At 38.3% G+C, this 16,393-nt stretch overlaps 1 pseudogene; it reads right to left on the bottom strand.

The window, feature by feature from the left end:
• Positions 1–1,137: 1,137 nt before the first annotated feature.
• LOC149213741 (nicotinate N-methyltransferase 1 pseudogene) lies at positions 1,138–2,208 on the bottom strand (annotated as a pseudogene).
• Positions 2,209–16,393: the final 14,185 nt, after the last annotated feature.

Genomic DNA, 16,393 nt, shown 5'->3' with positions numbered 1-16,393 from the left:
CTTCCAGGTGTTCTACATATTCCTGCATTAGCCAGAAATCTGATTTCTGTTAGTAAGCTGGATGATGCAGGTGTAAAAACAGGTTTCGAGAAGGATACCTACAAGATGGTTCAGGGAGCACTAGTATTGATGCGGGGAGTTTGGATTGGAACTCTGTACAAGCTACAACGTAGCACTGTTATTGATGGGTGCAATAGTTCTGTGGTTCCTAAAAGTGGAGTAGAAAATCTAGTTGTCTCTGGAGAGAAGACCATGCTGTGGCATCAAAGGCTTGGACATATTGGAGAAAAGGGCCTTCAGATACTTCATGGTAAAGGTATGGTAGAAGGTATGAGTAATAACTCTGTGGATTTTGATTTCTATGAAAATTGTGTATATGGGAAGCAGAATCGGGTGAGTTTCCCCTCTGGTAGTAAGAGGGCAAAACAGATATTAGAACTTGTGCACAGTGATGTGTTTGGACCTGTGAAGGTTCCATCATTGGGTAAGTCTATGTACTATGTATCATTTATAGATGACTTCTCAAGGAATACATGGATATATTTCCTTAAGAAGAAATCTGAAGTCTTTGATAGATTTAAATAATTTAAGGCTCTAGTGGAAAACCAGACAGAGAAGAAGATAAAGGTGCTGAGGATAGATAACGGTGGAGAGCTTTGCAGTAAGGAATTTGAAGATTTCTATAAGAAGTGTGGTATAGCACGGCAGAAGACTACTCCATATACACCTCGGCAAAATGGAGTTGCAGAAAGAATGAATAAGACGTTGAAGGAAAGGGAAAGAATCATGCTCAGTGGTGCCAGGTTAGGATAGGAATTTTTGGTAGAGGCGGTGGATACTGCATGTTACCTGGTCAACAGGTCACCTTCATCAGCGTTGGAGGATAAGACTCCACAAGAAGTATGGACTTGTAAGAAAACCTCTCTTTCACATCTGAGGGTATTTGGATGTGATGCATATGTACATGTTCCAAAGGAGAAACTGATGAAAAGCGATCTTGGGGTAAGCCCAAAAACCCTTTTCATATATAAATCTCGATCCTGGGACTGTGGGTTATGGTCCATTAAGTCCCATCGGAAGAATTTAAATAACTTTAACCCTTTTAGTTTTTAAATGGTGGATCTCTTTAAATATCAATCATTCCTTAATCATCATCGCAAGAAAATCACGGGTCTCGAGTTTGGAGAAGCCTGCATCGCTACACAATCTGCGAAACTCTTCTTCAGTGCGTTCCTTGCCTCCAGAACTGTAGATTGTCATAATAAAAATATCCCCTTCAAGGAGGGTTCGTGTTCTCTGACTGTCATCTGTGTATTTGGGCAAAACTGGCTCACAAGCAATAACTTTGCCTCCATCTGGTAGTGCCTTATAACAGTTCCTCAGAATTTGGATGCATTTTTCATCGCTCCATGTCGATAAGATCCACTTCATGAATATAGCATCTCCTGATGGAATGAATTCAAACATATCACCACCCACATGTTCTATACCATCATATCCCGGAGCCCCTGCAACAACATGGGGCAAATCGAAGTTGATTCCTCTGATATTCTCATGCTTCTGTATGATCATGTGAAGGCAGAATCCAGAGCTTCCGCCTACATCCACAAGCGTACGGACCCCTTTGAAGCCCTGGTAATACTTCAAAACAGTCCTCATAAAGGGCATCGAAAGGCTGGCCATGGCAGTCCTCATCAGCTCGTTGGAATCCTCGTCGTCCCCATAGAACTCGTAGGCAGGTTTCCCATTGGCCTTTCTGAATGGCTCCTCTGATGGATCCAGCACTGCTGAATGGAGCAGAGGCCATGCCCCCATCAACGCTTTCTGATGGTGCTGTAACACATAGGACCCATAAGACAATCCCGTCTCGTCTTTCACCAGAGTCTTGCCCACATCAGTCAGGCTGTACAGTCTCTCACGGACTCCATTGGAAACCTCTGTAACAGACTCTTTAAATACGTTGTAACTCGCCATCATTCGCATTATTCTCTGCAGATTATGAGCAGAAGAACAAGAATCTGGAGATTGAGTTTGCAACTGTGATAAAATCTGTGATGCAGAAAGTGGGGTGTTGGCACCATTCTGCCATATGATGTCTGCCACGTTTAGTTCAGCTACTGCGTTGAGAGCCATGGGAACGCTCAGCATGTTGGCCAGCTTCATCATGGCCAGTCTCCCCTGCCACTCATCATCTTCCATTTTATCTACTGATGACAAGATTCATTCATCACAATTAACATTAAATTAGATCACCATCGATCCTGATATGATCGATGGTCGATTAGCAAACTTGCAACACAGGTTTTGACTCATTTATAAAACACACATAAGCGTTAACCCAATTATAAAATGCACATAAGCGTACACAACATACACTAGAACATGATTCTATATATTATACAGAACAGTTACATACTAAGGCCTTTCAGCCTTAGAAACGAGCTCACGCTCAACTACATTTTACTCACTCAGTTTTTTCATCACAAACAAATATCTATCACACACTATCACATTACATTTATATAAGAAGCATTAGATAGGAAGGATCGATCAGATCCTCTCCTTATTTTTCTCCAATCGAAAGCTCTCCAAAAAGTGTTTTTCTCCAATTGAAAGCTCTCCAAAAAGTGTGCATGGCTGTTAACAATAGTAATTCATATCCATCTTATTGGTTTTAAATCTGTTTTTTTGCTTTAAAATAGACTTTCCCACGTTCACTTTCTTTGGATTCCTCCCTTTGTACAAGGGTGTTGGATGATCCTGCATCAGAAACGAACCAAGTTGGATAGTAAATCTGAAAAGTGCATTTTTATTGGGTATAAGGATGGTTTAAAGGGTTATAATCTTTGGAACCCAGTCACACAGAAGGTTGTGTATAGTCGAGATGTGGTTTTCAAAGAGGTGAAATATGTTATTAAACATGAAGTCCAACGAAAGGAACCTGAGAAGATAGAGTTTGAGCTAAAGGAGGAAGAATCATAATCTACAGCAGAGGAGGAATCAGAAGATGGAGAGCCACAAACTCTAGCTGTGAGAAGATCAGTTCAAGAAAGAAGGCAGCCTGAAAGGTATAGTCCATCTGCTTTCTATTCAAATTTTTCTTTATCTATTACTGATGACGATCCCAGAACTATGAAGGAAGCAGTAGATTCAGAGGATGGAAAACTCTGGAAAGAGGCCATGGTTGATCAAATGGCATCTTTGCACAAAACTGAGACTTGGGATCTGGTGGAGTTGCCAGCTGGAAGGAAACCCATTGGTAGCAAATGGGTGCTCAAGAAGAAGACAAATGCAGAAGGAAAAGTGGAGAAATACAAAGCTTGGTTGGTAGCAAAAAGTTATTCCTAGGTGTCGGGAATTGATTTTGGTGATATTTTTTCTCCTGTTACCAAGGTAACTTCTATTAGATTACTTTTATCTGTTGCTGCTACTTTTGATTTTGAGGTAGAACAGATGGATGTGAAGACAACATTTCTTCATGGGGATCTGGAAGAGGAAATCTACATGAAGCAACCTGAAGGCTTTACAGCGAAGGGTAAGAAAGAACTAGTATGCAAGTTAAAGAAGTCTCTGTATGGGTTAAAATAGTCACCAAGGATGTGGTATCCGAAATTTTATACGTTTATATGGGGACTTGGCTTCACTGGAAGCAAAGCAGATCACTGTGTGTATTTTAAATTAATTGGTGACCATGTTATTTATCTGGTCTTGTATGTCAATGATATGTTGCTGGTTGGAAATGACAAAGAAATTATCCAAGATTTGAAGACCCAATTGTCCTCCAAATTCGACATGAAAGATCTTGGTGCTGCAAACTATATTTTGGGCATGGAAGTTAAAAGAGATCAGACAAAGAGGAAGCTTTGGTTAAACCAGAGGAGGTATGTCGAGACAATGCTGCAGAGGTTTAATATGCAGGATAGTAAACTGGTGAAGGTTCCTATTCCTGTAGGTGTGAGGTTATCTATTGAACAATGTCCCAAGACACAAGAAGAGGAAGAAGACATGTCCCGTGTTCCATATGCAAAGTGCAGTCGGTAGCCTGATGTATGCAATAGTCTGTACTAGACCAGACATTACACATGCAGTGGGAGTATTCAGTAGGTTTATGTCAAAACCAGGAAAGGAGCATTGGACACCAGTGAAGCGGCTTTTCAGGTATTTGCATGGCACTAGTGATTATGGTCTATGCTACCAAGGACAACCAGGATTGGACAGAGTGTTGGATATTCGTGGCTTTGTTGATGCAAACTAAGCTGGAGATCTGGATCAGAGAAGATCTACAAGTGGGTATGTGTTTAAACTATTTGGAGGTGCAGTTAGTTGGATGAGTAAGAAACAATCTGTAGTGGCAGCCACTCATGCAAGCAAGGAAGCAGTTTGGTTGCAGAGATTGTGTTCAAGTATGGGGTTAGTACAGAAAGTTATAAGGATAGGCTGTGATAGCCAAAGTGCAATTTTCTTGGCAAAGAACCTTGCATATCATTCAAAGACAAAGCACATTGATGTTCAGTATCACTTTTGTGAGGGATATGATAGAAGACAAAAAGGTGTTGCTGGTAAAGGTGGACACTTTGAATAATATTGCAGATGCATTGACAAAATCTATGAGCTCTAAGAAGTTCTCTTTGTGTAGAGAGATAATGGGCATTTCAGGGATGTGAAAATGACTAAGCTCTCTTGTGGCCCCCTGTGGAAAGAAAACAACAAGTGGGAGAATGTTGGGTTGTGTTATATTCTTTCCATGTAGTTAACAGCGGGTTTGAAGGGCACTCGTAAGCCCACTTTATGGGGTTCCGGGCAGCGCCCCAGAAAATTTTGATTTTGGACCCTATGTTAGGTTGGGCGGACCCACCTATGGTTTTCTGCATGATTTTCGCACATGCTTTTTGGACGCGATGGTTTTTGGTCCATGGTATTGGATGCGATGGTTTTTGGTCCATGGTATTGGACGCGATGGTTTTCGGTCCATGGTATTGGATGCTTCACCATGTATAAATATGTATTATAACATTAAAAGGAACATAATGAAAAATCAAGCTGGTAGTCCCGGTTTTCAGATCCAGGGGAAAATCTTTGTCTATATGTGTTTTATGTGTTATGATCTCGCATTGTTTATTTTCTATTTTTTAGAATTCGTATGTAGGTAATTTCTGTATGGGGTTAAAACCTACATTGTTTATTTTCCCTGAATGATGCTCCTTTTGAATTTCTTGCAAGAGCTTGGTTTTTTTTTTTTTTTTTTTTTATGGATCTCTGAGGTCGTATTTTGGCATATATTGTGCTACGCCTTTAAGTTTACTTACCTGGATTGACAAATTAAATTTTGGTGTAAATCTTGCATTTATACTGCCCGACATTTTGGCGTCGTTTCCAGGGAGGCATTGTGGTATAAGGCCTCATGATTTGTCATGTTTTTCCCTTTCCTTCGCAATTTAATTTCTAGATTAAGGAGATTCCCCTTTTGTGTTGAAGCATACTGGACGACATTCCCAGAGAGATCACAAGCCAGGTTTTCCTTACTGCAAATGAGTGATTTCCTTTACTGCAAAGTGTGATGCCTAATTTGTTTCTCTTACTACAATTTAGTTCTTTTGACTAATTTTTCTTTCTGCAAAGTGTGATGCTTGATTTACTGCAATTTCGTTATTTATGAGAAATTTCTTTTACTGCAAAGTGTGTTACTTTTTCTGCAATAGAGATTATTTAATTTCCACAAGTGTGATTTCCTTAGCTTACAATCTTGGTTTGTTATCTTTAGTGCAATTGATATTTTGAGTTTTTCAGGTGCTAAAATATCCCCCCTCTCTCAATCTAGGTGTTGACAAGACTTTCCATATAGTAGGAAAATGTCAGGAAGTGTGATGCTATTCAAAGAACTATCTCAAATTTTGGCAAAAGCTGGGGTCTGTGCTTCACAGAAAGAACACATCATGGCATCATTAGGAATCGGTCTACTCCTCTCGAAGAAGAGAATCATGAAGAACCAGAAGATCTTCCTAGGGAGACTAAGAAGCTATGGATCATGCTTGATGAGGAGAAGCCATCAGAAGTAGAGATTGAAGAACACCAACCTGATCCGGCTTGCACTTTAGAGGATGAAAAAAGGAAATTGGAGGATTTTCATGATGCAACAGATGTTTCCATGAATCAAGTGATCAGATCCCATAGAATCTTGGTTTCATATGACTATCAGTATTCATCCATCCCTTACCATTCCATAATTTGTAGCATCACATCAGTTAATGCAGTTGATACCTCATGTTTTGGTATTTTCTCGCATATACGTTTTAAATTTGAGCAGGAATATCATTATCCTATTGTTGCACACTTGGTTGCATTGGAATTCCTCGTATAGTTAAAAGGGATTCTTCTATTTCTTAGGGTAGAGTAGGGTAGAAGAATAAAGAAATGTCAGGAATAAATTTGTTACAACAATGCAATTGGAGTTTTGACTTTCAAAGCATAGCCACTGAAACTTCTTTTTATCTGTGTCAATTTTTATCACACACATCTGGGACAAATCTTGTTGAGTATGATTCACTCTAATACCTCATGATTTTGCAAAAGTAACCATGATTAACCACTCTAATGAAGTTGTCATCTGAGATATATATTTTTAGTTTCCCTTAGAAGGTACTATTGGAGAGCCCCCTATGGTGGACCACTCTTGTAAACATCATAACAAGCTATTCATGAGAACACTAGCATTATTAACTTAAAGAATCTTTCAGTCATTATCTGGGATACTTTTAATAAGTCTTTAGGGTAGAGGAACTAGATAGTAATTATTAGTCATTAAAAACTTTTCACGCCATCTCGTACTCTTAAGGAGTAGATCTGTCTCCCCACTTATTAAGTAACTTTTGAAGTTAATTACAATCAGAGTTTACAAAAATATTTAGGGGAGGATAGGAGGTCTCGTGATGAGTCGACCTACCATGATCATGAGACCTAACATGCATGACATTACTGTGATAGTCACCAAGCCAGAGTAATGGCTTTCAACTAAAAAACTGGACGAGAGGAGGTCTCATCACGAGATGGCCTGTTCATCCGTGTTACTTCTTGTGAGTGGCACTGCCATCAGCTAGTTACCAAGCCAGGACAATGGCCTTCATCTAATTTTTAAAATTAAATAAGATAACTCTGAATCTATATCTAGTAAGTGGGACACAGGCATTTCGTTGGGTTAAAAGACATCACTGCTGAGGTTATAGACACCTGTGGGCAGCAGGGCCATGTCTATGGTATTAAAGTTAATTGCATACTATGATTTACTTGGTTATCCTTCTCTTTCCCTAAAACTCATCATTTTATTTCTTAGATAATGGTTTTAAGATGATTTGAACATGATGCTTTGAGTTCTATCTTTCAAAAATTAGGAATATTTAATGATGTGGTACCCTTAGTGAAGGTAATTATTTGTACTAGATTAAGAAGAAACTTACTTTTTCATCTGGATGACAACAAAATTTAGAGTGTTTTCTAATTGGTCCAGGAAGGTGTCATCTTATTTTATTTTTATTTCCCTTTTCTGGTATCATAAGTCCAATTCTTTATGGTATTTAGAGTGATGAATTTCTCAATGATGATTACTCACTAGCTGTTGATGGACAACAATATGTGTTGATTGTGGCTGCCTCTAAATAAGCACTACATGACCTAGGTAAAGGATTGTTATAGTAGGTGCAAGAATCTAGTGGTATTCTTGTTGAAATTGCACCTTTTCATCAAGCATTTGAATTTTTGATCATGAATGTTAATAAGACTTTGGGCAGAAATAAGAGCTCTGACATATATGACAAGCAGGGAGTTAATTTGAAATAGGACAATAGGTATGTGATGTCTATCATAAAGGTGCAATACTCTTTTTCCATAATGTATGGTACAAAGCATTGCTTTCCTGTACCTGATATTGTTGCAATTTTATCATTCATGCACTAGATACTTTCATAACGGATGTACCATGGTATTAGTTGGCATCGTAATAGTGACATTGCAAACTTAATGAATGCTTTAAAAATGATGACATACCATGATATATTCATATTTCCTTGCTGAGATTTTTTATCGGGAAGCATAGTATGATGTTTAAAACATCCCCCCTACCTTTTTCCATGGTTTTATAATCTTATGGTTGGATTGCATAAGGACATGCAGGAAGGTCAGCGTGGGGGAGTGTTGAGCCTCTATTTTGTCCATATTTTCACACTTTTTGTTGGATAACTCTACACCTGTACTAAGTGTCTATAGTCATTATTTAGAGGTATTTAGACCTGACAGTTTTTGATCCATGAACCCTTATTTTTTTATTAATTTGAAGAGTATTTAATGTGAAAATTTCATTAATGTTAGGCTCTTTTGTGGCAGGTGCTAACATTCCTGTACTAGAAGTTCCTGTACCAACATTCCTGCACCAGCAGTTCCTGTACCAACAGTGCAGAGATACTAATGTTGTTGGTTTTGATAGCTTGGCATGGACCTTGACATTCCTATGCATATGCCAAAAGGCCTTGGTCTTGCATTCACGTTCCTATATCATACAACATCCCTGCAACAATTCATATTTTACAGCTGTGCTGACACCAACATTCCTGCACCAGCTATGTTTGCACCAACATGCTTGCACCAATTTGGGGCTTTCATACATTGACACATTTCTAGGAAAATATGAAAGAGGTTTTTGTTCAAAATAGTGTTTGAACACTTCCACATAAGCTAAGATACACCCAGGTCGTACGGATTTATGTTTAGGAAATAATTAATGTCTTAGCCCCGAATTCATAGCAATTTCCAGAATTCCAACTTTCGCCTCGATTACTGTGTAGGTGAAGGCAAATAGATAAATTATGGAACATGGGTTTTGGTCCCAGTATAGAAAATTGACTAAGACACAAATATATTTCTAAAATTCGTAATGGTCTAAAAGTTAAATAACGGTCTTTGATGCAATTTTATAAAAAGAGACTGTTTTTCTAGAATTTTAGGATCTCAGGATTCAAATAGTCAGTTTTGGGCACGATTTCTGAGGGAATGGAGCTAAACCAGACAATTCTGAGAAGGTTTATTGTTGTAAACATAACAGAATAGGTTTCCTCCAAACCACTTTCCCAAATTCGTACTGGTTAAGGAGATATGCTGATTTATTTGGAGGCAGTTTGTTAAAAATATCCATTTTTCAAGAATTCAAGAAAACTACCTTCTATAAATTACAAAGGTTGTTAACAACGTATTCTGCCTTTTTGAAAATACTTCATGACTTGGAATTGGTGGTTTCAAACCACAAATCATCGAATATCTTGTTGTTGCATAATTCTAAACTCATATGGGATGATCCTAATAACTAGGAGGCAACATATTTATAAATGTGAATACTGGATACAAAAGGAGGATGGTAGATTAGATTTTGTAAATTGTATGTTATTGTAGAAAACGGGGTCATGTTGCTGGTAGGAGGGGAGGATCTACTCACTCAGTGGGATGATCCCTGGAGGGGACCATTGGAGCCGACGCAACAACATTCTATAATTATGTAACACGATTCAAGAGTAACTTAAATTGGAATTTGATTCTGTGTTTTGTTTCTTCTGATGGTGTAAATACTGTGATTTAATTTCTGCAAGATAAAAGCTAGATGGTTAGGCCCACTAGCTAGTTTGTTGCCCCAAACCTCTTAATTTTCCTTTTCTGCATTTTGCTTTGCATAGTGCTTAAAAGTATTTGATTTTAATAAGATTTCCTTTGTAATGTGTGATTTCATTTTTGCAAGGAAGGTACGAGCGCACTGCCTATACTATTGCATTTATGGTTCTGCAATTTCATTTCATAGCTCCTTTTCTTTTTCAGTCATTTAATTTTCAATTTCATTCCACAAGCTTTATTTTACTGCTCTGGTTATTTAAGTTTAATATCAATGTTTTTGGATGTATTTTCATAAAGGCTGAACTAAAGTAAATAATGAATGTTTTAACTGCGTCTCTTATTTATTATTACAAAGATTTACCCTGATCTCATTGCTGCATAACAAAGTTTATTTCCAGGACGCAATGGTGAAATAATTGTTGAGCAAGAATTCTGGTTAACTTAACTTAACATGTATTCATGATTGCCTTTGAATATTATATGAGACTGATTCCTGTACTTTTGCAGAAAAACATTTATTCCTACACTCTTATAAGCAAATGCTAGGATCAGCATAAGGAAAGATTGTGAATCTTGTTGACAAAACACTCACAGAATTCTTCATTATAATTAAATGTTGCATATATTATACATAATATTTTGAGGAAGTATTTAATAAGATCAGGGTAAACAACATGAATTATATATTTATTTCATTGGTTCTTATTGCATATTTTCCTTACAACTAAAGTACTGAATTGTCTTTAAGAGAAGAAATGAATTATTATCTTGATTCTTTTTAAAGCATTCGATCATTTTCTTAGATTAGTTGGAATGAAGTTTCCATGTGATTGCTAGTTTATTTCATGCTTTTTCATCTTTGCAACATAACAGTAATTTTTAAGAGGTTTTTCATTCCTTATTTATTTAATCACTTTCTTTTGAATGAGGCCTACATTAATTTGTCCCATGGAAAACTGAGTAATACTTACTGCAGGGGTCAACTCAACCCAGAAGAGGAGCCAAAAGTAGATTCACAGAGTGTGTTCACTTTTCTTTGAAGAGTCTTGGTTATTTTTCCTGAATGGTGCTCCTTTTGAATTTCTTGCAAAAGCTTGGTTTTTTTTAACAGATCCTTGAGGTTGTATTCTGGTATATATTGTGCTACACATCTAAGTTTACTTACCCGGATTGACAAATTAAACACTGGTGTAAATCTTGCATTTATACTACTCGACAATACCGAATGGGACTCCTTCACCAAAGGATGTGAGGTATAATTAGGACTTCATATCGGGGAGATCCCGTGAATGTTGGCGGGTCCATCATCGTCAACAGATCTCTACTACCCTACTACTTTCATGGTTGAATTTATGAAATTTAACTGGTTAATGATCAATTCAAATTTCTGAATGAATATCTACATCATTGGAAGTAATTATTAGTTTTCAGAATATTGTTCTTGTATCTATTGCACTTGAAAAATCACCATGGTATTAGAGATTTGGTGAAGAAAAGAACATTGAGATCACTGTTGAAAAGACTTACATCTAAGGAATGCTTGAGAAGGAAGGTGATTGGAGAGCAGAAAGAGTGGAAAGAGATCAACTAGGGTTACTGAGTGCGACAGGAGTTTTTCGCCATGGAAGGGCGCAGAGGAGGGAGCTCTTCTCCCTCCTACAAGGAGGTAGTGGCCAATATGGGCAAGAAACTTCTAGAAAATATCAGAGGTATTGTTGAGGAAGGAAGAAGAAGTATGGAAGAAGAAATAGAAGGCACCAAAGGGAAGGAGAATAAAAGCACAAAAGACAAGGAGGAAGAGGACAAGAAACAAGGAACAAACGACAAAAGACAAAAGGGACCTTGTAAACCCAAAACTGAAATCATACCAAGAGTAGTTTTAAATGATCCGACACTGTAGGTGCACAGGGATCACATGCGGACTTATGCAATCATCTGCAAATTCATGGGACTATGGCCCACGGAAAAAGCTTTACAAACTTGGATAAAATACCACTAGAAACCTAAAGGGAGGATTGATCTACATCTTGGGTCAAAGGGATTATTTACTATGGTGTTCACAAATATCGAAGACAAGGATAGAGTGTTTGAAGGAGGGCCCTACTTCTATGCAGAAATAGGTCTCTACATGCGGCCATGGATGTTGAATTTTGTTTCGGAGCGCTAGACTTTTACTTCGGTCCCGGTCTGGGTAAGACTCTATCTTCTACCTCTTGATTATTGGCAAACAGAATCATTAGGTGCAATAGGCAATAAATTAGGTAGGTTTGTCAAAACTTCTGAAGCCACAAGAAGGGGAAAATACACCTCCTTTGCAAGGATACATGTGGAGATGGATCTATTCGGAGCTCTTCCGAATGAGGTAATCTTGGAAGTTTTTGATGAAGAATGGGTGCAAACAATAGACTATGAGCATATTTTGTTTAGATGTCGTAGATGCCATGAACATGGGGACCTTCTCAGAGACTGCCCTCTCAGTAAAGCAGAGAAAAAAAGCAAAACTAACACAATGAAAGATACCGATGGCTTTCACAAAGTGGTACATAGAGGAAAAGGCAGCAAAAGAGGGCCAAGGAAACATCAAAATGAAGGACAACAGGTTAGTCAGAACCAGTTCCAAGTTCTTGAAGAGGATGAAGAAACAACAGTAGAAGATTAAGCAAGGAATGGAAGTCCTGAGGAGAAGGAAAAAGAAGAAAACTGTGAACATACACAGGAACACGATAAACAGAAAGGGATCATGATGAGTGACACAGAACAGGAGATGGATCAGGAAATGATCCAGAGTGAGATGGAACTGGAGGACCATGAGCTACAAGAGATACTTGACAGAGAACCTAGATCTAGAAGGGTTCTTGCTTAAGGGAACAACTAGTGGGGTAGAGTCGCTACCTCAAGAGGATCTCAATAGAATACAATAGTTGTTTTTATGGAAAACTCAGGCTAAGGGTTTGGAGGGGGAAAAACATTAAAAGGCAGAGTAATGAAGGTGTGAAAATGTTAAAAACTACTCCGGGATTAGCACCTAGAAACCCAGGAAAGAAAAGAGGCAAAAAAAATAGAACAAGCTTTTGATGGAGTGTGGAAATCTCATGATAAACTTAGGTAAGATGAAAAATCTATCCAGTTACTCCTTTACAAATATTTAATTATGAAGTTCACATCTTGGAATATTAGAGGTCTAGGAAGTAAAAGAAAATAAAAGATGCTTAGTAACAGACTGAAACAGGCAACTCTGAATATAATTTTCATCCAGGAAACGAAATGTTCCATTCAAAAGTTAAGGCAAATACATAGCAATTGGCTCAGTATATTTGAGTTTCTAGAAGTTAAAGAAGAGAATATAGCAGGTGGCATTCTCACCCTCTGGAATCCCCAAAAAATTGGCATAATAGATGCCGAGGCAAATAGAAATTATTTATCAGTGGTAATTCCGCCTGTAGGAGATAGGGACACCTATCTATTTACAAATGTTTACAGACCTCAAAGGATAGATGAAAAACTCAGGTTTATAGAATCCCTTGAGGATCTCAAGGTCAGACATGCAGGGATACCTTGGATCATGGGAGGGGACTTCAATATGATCAAATCTCTTTCGGAGAAAAAAGGAGGAACCAGAGCTCTAAGTAAAGACTCTTTAGCCTTTCAAATCTTTTTAGATAATATGAAGCTAGTTGACATTGAAACAAACAATGGCCTCTTTACATGGAACAATAAAAGGGGAGGAGATTCCCAGGTAGCCTCCAAGTTAGACAAATTCATTATCTCTAAGGACCTTATGCTTATAGATAAGGAAATAATAGCGAGAGTTCTTCCCTTTGGAGGCTCAGATCACTGGCCGGTTCAAATGGATATCCAGGGCATTGGCACCCCCAAGAACAGACCTTTCAAATTTGAGAATATATGGCTTTCACACCTAGAATTCATCAGCAATATTGAAAAATGGTGGGCAGAAGATCTACATATTCAGGGAACAAGAATGTTCCTTCTACACAAAATATTAAAGCACATAAAGCTTAGGCTAAAAGACTGGAATAAGAGTGAATTTGGTAATATTTTTGCTGGAAAGAAAACTATTGAAAACAAAATGCAAGAACTCAACCAAGCTATGATCAAGGAAGGCTTTGATAAAGACATAAATGATCAAGTTGAGAAACATCATCAAGAATGGGAAAATTTGTGTAAACAAGAGGAAATATTTTGGAGACAAAAATCTAGAGTTCAATGGCTAAAAGAAGGAGAGCGTAATACTAGATTTTTCCACAGATCCACCATTGCGAACATAACTCACAACAGGATCTCTTCGATCAAGAATGAGGGTGGGAAATTACAAAAATCCCATGAGGATATAGAAGCTGTGTTAGTTCAGCACTTCTGAGGCATAGCTCAGGAAAACAATCCAGAAAGAGAGCCTTTCATCAGGGACTTAACCAGACATATTCCCAAGCTGGTGTCCAGAGAGGATAATTTCAATCTTAACAGGCCAGTGACTGAAAAGGAGGTCAGTGAGGTCCTCAAAAAAATTCAAAATGGCAAGGCACCAGGCCCAGATGGAATCAATGTGGATTTATTTAAAGCCTGCTGGAATATTGTAAAACAGGACATTTTGAATGTAGTGGAGGATTCCAGGCTGAACAAAACTATTTTGAAGGCGCTCAATACCTCCTTCAACTCCTTGATCCCTAAACAGGTCAATGCTCAAACACCAGATAGGTATAGACCCATTTCTTTATAAAATGTGGTCTACAAGATAATCTCCAAGGTAGTGGCCAACAGACTCAAACCTCTGGTTCCTACGCTAGTCTCGAGGGAACAATCCAGTTATGTAGAAGGCAGAAAAATACTAGATAACATCATTCAAGCTCACGAGGTGGTTCACTCATTAACTAACAAGAAGAAAGCGGGTATGGTCATGCAACTGGATATAGCCAAAGCTTATGATAAAGTGAACTGGACCTAGATCAAGAAAGTGCTTATTGCGTTTGGATTTGATCATAACTGGATCAGATGGGTCATGGCCCTGGTGACTTCTTACAACTTTTCAATTCTGGTTAATGGCTCTCCCTTTGAGATGTTTCTCCCTTCAAAAGGCCTCACACAGGGAGATCCGCTCTCTCCTTTTCTCTTCATCCTCAATGGAAGGACTAGGTCGATCTATCAAGCATGTTAGAGTAACGAGAAAAATTCAAGGCCTTCAACTCTTGGAGAATGGACAGGCTTTGACTCATCAACAATTTGTAGATGATACCATGTTACAAGAAATCCCTACGGTCAAGGAGGCTCTAGCGTACAAAAAAATATTGAATGACTTTGCTAAGGCTACAAGTATGGAAGTTAATCTTTCGAAATCAAAAATCTTTTTCTTTAATACCAATATTGCTATTCAGAGAAATATCTCCAGAATTCTTGGCTTTCAAAGGGATTCCCTCCCTTATAAGTATTTGGGAGTTCCTCTAACTGCTAAACCTCTACACAAGAGCATTTGGAAGCCGTTGATCAATAAGATGTAGGATAAAATCAGAAAGTAGACCATTAGATCTTTAAATCTGGCTGGTAGACTGGTGCTAACAAAGGCAGTGCTTCAAGCAATCCCAGTTTTCATGCTATCAGCACTCCCAGCTCCAAAGGGAGTCTTGTAGCAATTTAGAAATATCCAAAGAGACTTTCTCTGGGGCAAAGAGGAAACAAGTAAGAAATGGGACTTAGTCTCTTGGCAAAAGTTCTGTAAACCTAAGAACCAAGGGGGCCTAGGGCTGGATGATCAGGAGATTCTCAACAACATTCTAGGGGCCAAACTGTGGTGGTGATGGATTAAAGATCCAAAAGCTCAATGGGCAAGCATTTGGAAAGAAAAATATGCCATCCCTTGGCAATATACTGATCTCATAAGGATGTCTGGAAATATAAAGGGATCACCCATCTGGAACAAGGCATGGGAAAACAGGGGCTTAGTACAAAAAAATAGTTTTTGGGAAATCAAAGAAGGAGATCTTGCACTATTCTAGGAAGACAAATGGCAACAAGAACCAACTCTATTAAAAGAGGAATTTTTGGGCCTCAAGCACAAAACAGACACCCAAGGTTTCATAAAGGTCAAAGACTTTTGGGATCATACTCACTATACAGGAAAATGGAGAACCTGGAGAAACATAAATTGCAGGGATGAAAGACCCATGAACATGAAAGCAGAGGCTCTCAAGAGAATATTAGACTAGAGGATGATTTTAGTAACTGAGGGGCAGGACCAATTGAGATGGGGAAACAAAAAAGAAGGCACCTTTAATATTAAGGAAGCAAAAGGCATTCTCCTTGGGCTGGAGTCCCATGCTCCAGATAGGATTTGGCAGAACCTCTGGAGACACCACGGGTGGATGAAAATTAAGCTCTTCATGTGGTTGGTGCATCACAGGAAAATATTGACTGGGGAAAATATTAGAAAGAGGGGTATGATGGGGCCCTCCAGATGCCAGCTTTGTGAAGACCAAGAGGAAACAATGGAACATCTTCTCAATAGCTGCATTTTCACCTCCAGGTTATGGGACACATTTGCCACCATTTTTAAATAGTACGATAGGGATAAAGAAAGTATCACTAACACCCTCAGCAGTTGGAGAAGAAATTTTTCAAATTATGAAGTTATTAACTCTGCTTGGGCTCTTGTGCCAAGCTTTATTACATGGAATGTTTGGAAAGAAAGTAGCAAGAGAATTTTAAAAAATGAAAAAAATCCCTCTCTTCACCTGTTTGA

Source organism: Pinus tabuliformis, chromosome 1_1 (genome assembly GCF_031772625.1).
Source record: "Pinus tabuliformis cultivar Carrire ecotype Pingquan chromosome 1_1, CPIR1, whole genome shotgun sequence".
Classification (NCBI taxonomy): domain Eukaryota; kingdom Viridiplantae; phylum Streptophyta; class Pinopsida; order Pinales; family Pinaceae; genus Pinus; species Pinus tabuliformis.
This window is presented reverse-complemented; position numbering and strand designations above follow the sequence as displayed.